The sequence below is a fragment of the Pocillopora damicornis genome, chromosome 9 (assembly GCF_964200805.1).
Source record: "Pocillopora damicornis chromosome 9, jaPocDami1.2, whole genome shotgun sequence".
NCBI lineage: Eukaryota > Metazoa > Cnidaria > Anthozoa > Scleractinia > Pocilloporidae > Pocillopora > Pocillopora damicornis.
This window is the reverse complement of record NC_142678.1, coordinates 12,870,884-12,880,858: the sequence shown is the minus strand read 5'-3', so window position 1 is coordinate 12,880,858 and position 9,975 is coordinate 12,870,884. Positions and strand designations below refer to the sequence as shown.

Below are 9,975 nucleotides of genomic sequence, written 5' to 3'. Positions count from 1 at the left end.
GAAAATGTTATACAATGCCCTCATCAAGCCAATACTAGAGTATTGTTGTACGGTCTGGGGCAACTGTACCATTGGTAATCTCCAAAGAGTTTTATGACTACAGAAACGATGTGCTAGGCTTATTTTAGATGCTGATACTCACGAAAACTCAGTCAAGCTTTTTAACAAATTACATTGGCTGCCTATAGATGATATGATACGTATTAGGAAGCTTTATTTGCTTCATAAAATAAATCAAGGACATTGCCCGGCTTATTTTAATAAATATATTGAACATATAAGTAACACCCATAATTATAACACGAGATCCGCTTCTAATAACAATAATACAACACCAGTCTGTAAAAGGAACTCTGGCCTTAGAACGTTTCACTCAAGCGCTTGCCGTTTGTGGAACGCTCTTGATCCCGAACCAAAGACACTCTCTCATACTAATTTTAAAAATTACTTAGTTAAATTTTACCGTAGTATGACTTCTTTTCTTGATCATTTTAAGATTCGTAAAACTTTTTAGTTTCATTGGTAGCAAATCAATCAATATTGTATTAATAGTAGTTCTTAATGTAATTTTAGTTTGTAGATTATATAGGTAGTCAATTATTCAATCGATACATTTCAGTACTTTGAAAACTACTAGGTGACCAGTAATCAATGTCTTTACCCTCGTTAAATAAAGTTCTTACTTACGAAGCGACCATGATCAAACACCTGAAAGATCACCGTGGCGTCCCTCTACTCTTTGGTATCATAACCAAGAGCGAGCCCATTTGACTTGTCACCAAGTTCCACAGGAACAAAAACAAAGGCCTCACTTTACACAAAGCCATAAAGAAAGAAAAATTAGAAAAGCCTACTTGGCTTGAAATTTTAAAAAAAATTATCGAGGCGTTAAACCACATTCATTCGTGTGGTATTCCTCACAACAACGTGAAGAGCAACGACGTGAAGAGCAACGACGTGAAGAGCAACAACGTGGTAATGGAGCAACGAGGAGAGGAGTGGAACCCTGTGATCATCGATTTTGGGAAAGCTCGTTTCTCGTCAGATCCCAAGCCGGCGATGTCCATGTCCACCCATCAACAGGAGAAATATTGAGAACAGTATCCACACATTGCCTCCGAAATTGTCAACGGGAGTGGCAGGCAGAGTGCCCAATCTGACATATTTTCTTTGGGGAAAATAGTTTTGGCAGTATTGGATTTGCTCCCAACAGCGACAGCAAGATCGTTGAAGGTGGCCAGAACTGCTCTGCGAAGAGCCAGCAAAACGCCCCTCCTTAAAGGAACTTTCAGAGGCACTCTGAATATATAAACGACAAAAAGTACGGATAGTTCGAATTCTCTTCTAATTTATCGGCTAGTTTCTTAACAAATTTGAGTTTTTCTTCCCTTTAGCTTTTAGTGCGCAATAAAAGCGCTTTTATTTCCAACTCACCAATATGTCAATGCCGAAGAAATCTGTGTGTGTTCAATAAATTCAAACGTTCCTGTTACTAGTGAGCAAGTCCTTCGAGTGTTTATAGTGTAAAATACCTCCATTTAGATTATAGCATGTTATAATTTCGCAAAAGGCCTATTGTTGTGCAACGCTGGTTTTGACAAATGGCCTATACAGTCTGACCCTAAGTTTTGGGATGGTTGCTGATGCGGTCAACAAGACTTGTAATTCTTCAAGGAGAGGTTTGTCGAACTTTATTCAAGTGCATTATCCTAAAAGAGATCACGACCGCAAAAAAAGAACTTCCGAACTTTTATCGCACGTGGGCTTTTTTACTTTAATTTTTCATGCTGCTGTTGTTTTAGGTTAGACTTATACTTAATTTCATAAACATTTGTTTAAGCTATATCAATAGTAAATATCTAAAGCAATGTAGCATTTTTGAGACCTGTATGTTTACTTGTGATTGTCTTTTAATTGAAAAGAACTTTGTAAACACGCCAACCGTAAATTAAATTAATGTTAATAGTATTGTAACACATGTATCGTAATGTAGTGTATGCATAATAAGTGTAAGTATAAGTATCAGTAGTGTAAGTAGCAAGTACAATGTAAGTGTAATTAATACTGTTAGTAGTGTAAGTGATCGTCTTGTAAATAAAATTGTTTAAAAAAAAAAAAGTGCATTATGTTTTGAATAACAATTCCATCCTTTGCTATAATTTCCATGATGTTAATCTGATGTGTTTTAATTTCATCAAGCTCAGTAACACTGTTTCTTCCTCGTTTGGGGAACTCACTACTGGTTCTTTTGTCTTTAGGTAGCAGTTGTTGAACAAGGGTGACAAAGCACTTATCTATACATTTCAAGACGCTGTCAGAGGCTGAGGAGGCATTGCAAATTGATTATGTTTCCAGTGGACTTGATTTTGGTGGACTTCAGCCCAGCAGCACTTCACAAAGGTCAACTGCACTCACACTTGATAATCCTCTGTCCCCTATTATCCAGTTTTCTCCCTGTAAGGATACAAAACCACTTACTCGCAGTGTTGGGGATCTGATCAAAGACTTTGTTGCGGTCGCAGATTCTAAGTCATTTGTTTAAGATAGCTGTTATGGAAAGTGGGGGACATGAATTCCTTCAATATGTCAAAACAGACCTTCTGGTTTCAAGCCTAAGCGCCATGAAAAATTTGTCTACTCATGGCAAACATACTTTGTTGACTTAGCAAAATGCTTTGAAGATGATATTCCTCAGATGCCTCTTAACCAAATACCATTTGGTTTGCTGGATTATAACATTCATTTCTTCGCAAAGGGAACAACTCAAATGCTTGGTATTGAGGAGCATTATGTATCGTGGCTGGCAACAATGTTTTCCCATTTTGGGCATAAAAGGCTATGTCTCCACAGAGGACCAGCATGGCAGTATGAAATTGAACCAGAGGTATTAGGTGAAGAGGTGTCAGTGGAAAAGGAGACTGTTGAAGTTGAAGAGGAGTCAGTTGAAGTGGAGTTTCTTGAAGAGGTGTCTTTTGAAATGGAATCTGTGGAAGAGATTGACATTATTCAAAGTGCATTACAGGAGTCTTCAGTCTGCTTGACAGTGGACATCAAAGAAATAGCACATGCTTCCCACTTGTGGACCAATGCCAGAAAAAGCCAACAAATGGATATAGGAGTTGGATTATTGTCCTTCCAGCATATGGAAAGGATTCATGGTGTGCAACCTACTGGAAACTGTACAACAAGGAATCCTGGGATGTACAATCCTCTGAAGGTTGGTATTAAATTGGTTGTTGAAGGCCAATGTAAGAGGGTTAAAGGTCAACACACATTTCTTATTCCAGGTGTATGGTTGATGTGCCCTTTGTATCCTAGGTAATCAAAACTGAGGTAACCTTATCAGTTGTTAATTTTCTTAACTGATTTTCCTCATCTTGCACTTGCCAGATGGAAATAGAACTATTTTTCCCATGGACAACGTAAAAAAATACATTACTAACAGAACAACACAGTTTTCCTGATTTAAATATCTGTGGTACCAGTTCCTAAACAAATATTATTAATTCCAGACGTTTGGCACAATAATTGTAATCATGAGGTGCTAGGGAAAATAATTTCTATTTGGGTGTGTACGGGTGTAAGTTGTTTGGCTTTGAAATAACCTGATGTATACAATGTCATTTTTCTTTGAAGAGTAAAACTAATATTGCAAGCATTGGAGTACGTCAGATCCAGCAATACATTTCAACTTCTGGATTTTCTAAAACAGTTGATATTCAAGTAAGTTTTGTAATTTCCCTGCATCATTTTTGGTGGACAGTTGATAACTAATTTAAATGTAGCGATGATAAAGTTAGAAATAGATGGCCTAAAGGTAAAGAAGTTCAAATTTTGATTGCAATAACTTTTATTTCTTAAAAAGTAGTATTTTTACTCAAATAAATACTGGTTTATTAGGTACTCCAAACATTACTCACCGCCATCTAACTCGAGTTGCATTTTCTTTTCATTCTGCTTAAAGACTGTGTTTCTTGCTTATTCTTAACTTGGTTAATGTAAAATTCAAGTGGATTCAATGAGTACTTGTAAGAAATCCAGTCTACTGGGTATAACCTTTAGGTTTCTGCAATTAAAATGAGGATGGTCACCAGACTGTTCACGCATCTATGTTTGCTATCAGTGTTTCTAAATGTTAGTCAATGTTTGATCCTACTAAATTTAGATGAAAGTGCTCAAACAAGCAAAAACTTCTAACCCACAAGGAAGATGGTGGATCAAGGCAGATGCCTTTGATGTCAGAAAGGGCTCAAGGGAGAGCATGCGTGGAACATGGTCTGGTGATGAAGATCTTGGAGATGGCTCTCTCAAGAATTTGTATACTGATTACAAGACCAGATGTGTATTTGTGAAGCTTGCTAAAAGAGAGAAATAGAGAAGTTGCTGGTTGATCTGGAGAGTGATTTTGAATTTCTTACTGCTGGTGTTGAGGTTGCTAGTGGTGTTTACACCAAGGCAATTCAAGTTGGAAAGTCATCAGACCAGAGATTGATGGAATTGCCTTGGAGTGTGGTGGAATTTGAAAAACTGGTGGAGAAATGCAGAAATTTGCAAGTGGAGCTGAGATCATTTGCAGACAGTATGAGAAATGCAAACACCAGAAATCTTACCGCATTGAAATCAAGCCTGTTAATTTACCTAAAAGAGTTGTTCTCAAAGAAGCGTATTGTTCCTAGCCATGTATTGGTGTTTATGATTGCGGATGAATTAAGAAACAAGAAACCATATGCAATTCCTGTGTGTTTCATGCCCTAAAAGTCTGATTTAAAATTGAGAAAATTAGAGATGGATTTAGTGGACGCTATGAGAAGTGAAGGAATGACAGTTGTAAGTAGGTGAAGAGGTTTCATACATTGTAGTTATTTACTTTAGGTATTCAGATCCCACACAAAGACCCACAAAGTGGTTAAAACCCATTCATTACAACATTTGCAGTCATTGCTTCTTTTATTGTGAAAATGTCTACATCTTTCCTTCAATTTTTTTTTCTATTTTTTAGGTTTTATTACTGATTGTGAATTCAATTTCCTTTGCACTGGGGGTAACGTGTGACCTATATCTCTCATAGAGCTCATTCGTGATTCCAGGAATGAAGCACGAAGTATGGGTGTGAGCAAAATATCTTTTTGTCTGCAACTTAGTAGTCATGGTATGAAGTTCTTTTGATAATTTAATATGGTAAAATGTTTTAGTTTAAACAGTTGCTTTCCAAATCCCCCCCCCCCCAGACAAACAAGTATTAATAAAATAATTGTTGGCAACCGTCTGTCTCGGAAGACAATGGAAATCTGCACCTAAGAAGTAGAATCACGTCAAGCTGCACCGCCGGCTGTGGCTGTGAAGCCCAATACGGGAGCCGCAGACCCGCTGGCATTTTATGCAGGTAAAGTCATTTGTGGGGGTTGGTTGAATGGGGGCAGACTGGAGCCTCTGTCGCCTGTGAGTCCTCTTCACCTCCCACTGGCTCTCCCTCTTCAACTCGGCTTGTTTGACGCCGGCCTTGACAGTCGATCGCCAGAGTGTACGGTCGGCTGTTGCTGACTCAAGGTTTCCAGGGCTGATGCTGCAGGTCTTCAAGTCACGCTTGCAGACATCCTTGTAGCGCAGAGTTGGTCGTCCTGTTGGCCGCATCCCTGTGGCGAGCTCACAGTACATGATGTCCTTTGGGATGCATCCATCATCCATTCTGCATACATGGCCGAGCCAGCGCAGTCGCCTCTGGGTCAGCATGGCATACATGCTGGGTAGACCTGCCCGTGATAGGACCTCTGCATTTGTGATGCGGTCTCGCCAGGTGATGCCAAGGAGTCGTCTAAGGCAGCGCATGTGAAAGGCATTCAACCAGCGTTCTAATTATACCTATTTATTCTAATTTGGTTGCCAACAATGTGTAGCCCGCTTCTATTCAAACTCTATTCCCTTTCCCACCTTCCCATTAAATACTGGTGTCAGTAGTAGCTGTTATATTGATTCAATAGGAATTACTCCTCTGCGTCAACACCCAGCAGTTCCAGTGGAGGATGTGAGGTGGCTGCATTCATTCATACTAGCCAGACTGAACCAATTCCATTTGAAGATGCCATACTGATACTTAGAAGGAAACTGTTTCCCTTCATGCATAATCCACATCCATTGGTTGAATTTAAATTACCTAATTCCACTGTCATTAAAAAAAAATTGCTCAGCAAGATGTGGTAATTTCATATTTTTTAATATCCAAAGATGAGATTGATTTCACTGTTGGCTTACTACTATTCTTGCTCACCCATGGAGCCAATCCCTAGAAGAACACATGCATGTAAGTTCCAGAGATAAAGCCAAATGCTTCCCTCTCCTTATTAATCTTTTTAATTTAAAATTTCTCATGTATAGACAGACCAGAAACAACCAGTGATGTACTGAGATCAATAATGGCCATTTATTTTTACCGCAAAAAAGTGGAGGATCTCAAATGTCATGACACTGATCCTACAAATTTCTCTGAATACCTCTATCAACCTGAGAAGGATGCCAATGGAGAGAAGATTCACCACCGTGAAGATCATAATCATCTACTTAAACGCATAATATCCCACCTCCATGAGGGCTTAATTCCAGGACTGGATTTACGGTTCCTCCTCGATGCTCTTCATGACCCATCTACTGGCTTGACATATGAGGCACTTACTGGCAAAAACAAGCAGTCGGTGCCAGACTGTGAGCACCTAATTAATCCTGGAGTTATTTCATTTCTGGAACAGAAAGGCCATAAAAGTGGGGCCCGTGTCATTAAGAGAATTTACAACTGGCACAAAGCAGTTGATGGAAGGGGACTTCCAGAGAATCAACAGTCTCTAAACTGCAGAGAAATGAAGGAGTGGCTGTTAATAGATTGGATGCCCTGGTTCAAATTCCAGCCAGATTACATCAGTATTGACGTAAACAGGTAATTTCCCTTTGTTTTTTTATGGTACTGCTTTGTTTAAATGCATAGTGATATTATGGTGTCCAGGGTTAAACAGTAACAAAATCTTCTTCGGAGATAATTTCACTCATTCTCAATGCAGTGCAATGAAAATGGTTATTAACATTTCTTACAAGCTACCAAACAAAGCACTATATATGGAGGGCACTTGTGGGTCTCGGTAAACTCCTTATTTATTGGAATGCAATTTATTGGATTTTGAGTTGGAAGAAATAAATGTGTGACTTTACTTTTTCTTAACACAGAATTTCTGGGTTTTGAGACATACAAACTCATTTTCTACCTCAGAATAAACATTTTCCAGATCTTTCCATTTTATCTTATTCTGATTGTCAAGAGATGATATATTTCCAATTTCATACAAGAACTGGACAGTCTTGCTAAGTAAATTGACGTGCAACAGCAGTTCATTTAGCAAGTTCTCACAGTCGTCTCCTCCACTTTCATGGTGAATGCCTCCATTTATTTCCTTGGATTCTCTAACACATATTTCAAAAATTTCTCTAGCCCATCAGCCATCAGCCATCAGCCATTCTGTTTCATTCTGCTTGTTCGGATTGACGGAGCTTATTTCCTTCCCAGCAAACTGACAGCAAAATCAAGAAAGTCTAAGGAATCAAAACTTATCGAAGTCGTTCTGATATCCCGCCAAACATAACGGCCACTGATGATGAACATGTGACACTCACGTGACCTTGGTCAACCTCGCCCCAGGAAGTATAAATATAATTTCGCAGTTTAAATCAAATACAAATAATAATTCGTAACTTTACATAAGTTTTAAAAAGTTTAAATTTAGATGACTGAAAAGGATTAAATCAAACTTAAGCAACTGAAAGAAATATTGCAACAAGATTAGAAGCACAGTTTAAATGTTAAAATTAAATGGGAAACTAGATTCAATAAAAAACTTAAACTAGTATTAAACAGTTTAAATAAGAATTTGTTTTAAATTTAAGTACATGTTGGATATGAAGTTTAAATTTAAAAGAAAATAAGTTTAAATCAAATATAAATATAAAAGGATTAAATATTGCTACATATGGGCAGGCATAGGTAGATTGAGACAAAGAGATTTCCTAGCGATTAGAAAACCAAACAATACATATAGTTATCAGCTCATCGTAAATATTGTATTCATGACATGCAGAAAAATAAGGTTTTAAGGTATTTATTGATTCAGATATGAAGGAGCATTCTCATTCTCATTAGTATGTATCTATCTTTTACGCTTTTCCTTTTTTATGCATATATTATAATTATTTCCGATATAGTTATGATCTTCCTATTAGTTCTTTTATTTAGATGTGTATATATTTTTAACATGTGTTTCACAATTACAGTGCTGATTAAAAGCTTTTACCAACTGTTCCCTCTGGGTTCAGGTGATTTGTTTAATCAGGGTAAATAAATATTAATTTTATCATTTTTGCTCCCGTGTGTGTCAACTTGGGCTTTATTTTTTGTGGCCCATTCCTCCAAACGAATGCATAAAATAGAATTTTAAAGCCTCAAAATATCTATTTGATATCTATTGAATTTTGGTGCCCAGCTTAAGTTTGCTGGAGGAAATGGACGCAAGAATGAGAGCCACCAAAGTGAACTGGGTGTTCAACAGGAAGATGTATAGACTGTGGCGTGTCACTAGTCACTGATGATTAAAATAAATTATAACTATTCTCCGAAACTTTATCACTGATTTAAATAAAAGTTGTCTCGAAAATCAATCTTGTGTCTGTTGCATATGGTTTACAAATAAGCTTTAAGTTTTAGTGCTCTGGCTAATGCACTTTAAGCTAAGAAATCAACTGATCATTGAAGGGTATGTCATGAGTTATTGGAAGGAGATGGCAGAGTCAAAGCTCTCACCGTTTTATTGAATAATCAAAACAAATCTTGTAGATGTAGCCATGGGCATAGAGTCCTCGATTTGATGAACCAAATGCTAAACAACTAATTATCTGATCACAAGAGGGCAATTTCCCACACTGCTGATTCCCATATTTGTGAGATAAAAAAGTTAAAGTTCAAAAAGCTACCTCGGCTTTGATGGAAAGCCAACAAAGATCAACATAGATTTGCCTCTACGCTTATCGATCAGCTGAATTAAGAAAAATCTTTGTGCTGGGCTCATAACTTGGACAAGGTCAAATAATTGCTTGAGAAAGGAGATAACTTATGTGCTGTTTTTGATGCTGTTTATTATGACGTTCAGCTCTCTCATTTTTTAGTATAACAGGTGAGCCCCTACTATGGTTACAATCTTACATGAACCTGTCTGATCTGATGTGGTATGTTTCTATCAACGGTGGTACCTCTGTGAAACATCCTCTTAGACGTGGAGTTTATCAAGTATCTGCTTTAGTACCCATTTAACATCTTCTTTACCCGTCACTGCTTTCAGACATTAAAAGGAAATTCAATTCAAGCTATCATTTCTATGCTGATGTCTCACACCTCTATTTGTTCATCCAGCCAACTATACCTGGTGATAGAGATCTACCTGTGTTTGACATGGAGAGCTGTGCCAATAAAAGTAATCACTGGATGCTGATTAATTGCCCTAGATCTAAATAGAGACAAGACTGAACTATTGACAATCTCCACCAAATATGTTTTAAGACCACTTCTTTGAGATATCTCAGTTGGGAAGAAACCATTCACTCCTCGCAGAAAACGAGGAATATTGGTGTACTATTTGATAGTCACTTTTGTTCCAATGAACATGTTGCTAATATTTGAAAATCTTTGTTTATCATCTCTGAAACATCAACTGCATCATGAAGCTCCTAACGCTGTCCATCACTGAACTACAAGTTCATGCATTTAAGTCTCCAAAGTTGGCTCACTGTAATGCTCTACTTTATGGCCTACCTCACAGCACATCCAAACTGCCGCTACTTGACTCATCACCCTTACAAGAAAGAATGATCATATTGTACCCATCGACTTCCAGTGAATCTTTGCATAATTTTATAATTTGATTCATAACCCATAAGGCACTCAACAAC

The 9,975-nt window shown here is 37.6% G+C and overlaps 2 pseudogenes; both read left to right on the top strand.

Annotated features, from left to right (window-relative positions):
• The window catches only part of LOC149040193 (uncharacterized), a 2,388-nt pseudogene extending 1,085 nt beyond the window's left edge, over positions 1-1,303 (top strand).
• Positions 1,304-2,689: 1,386 nt separating this feature from the next.
• Positions 2,690-7,082, top strand: LOC149040192 (uncharacterized; annotated as a pseudogene).
• The last annotated feature ends 2,893 nt before the right edge of the window (positions 7,083-9,975 follow it).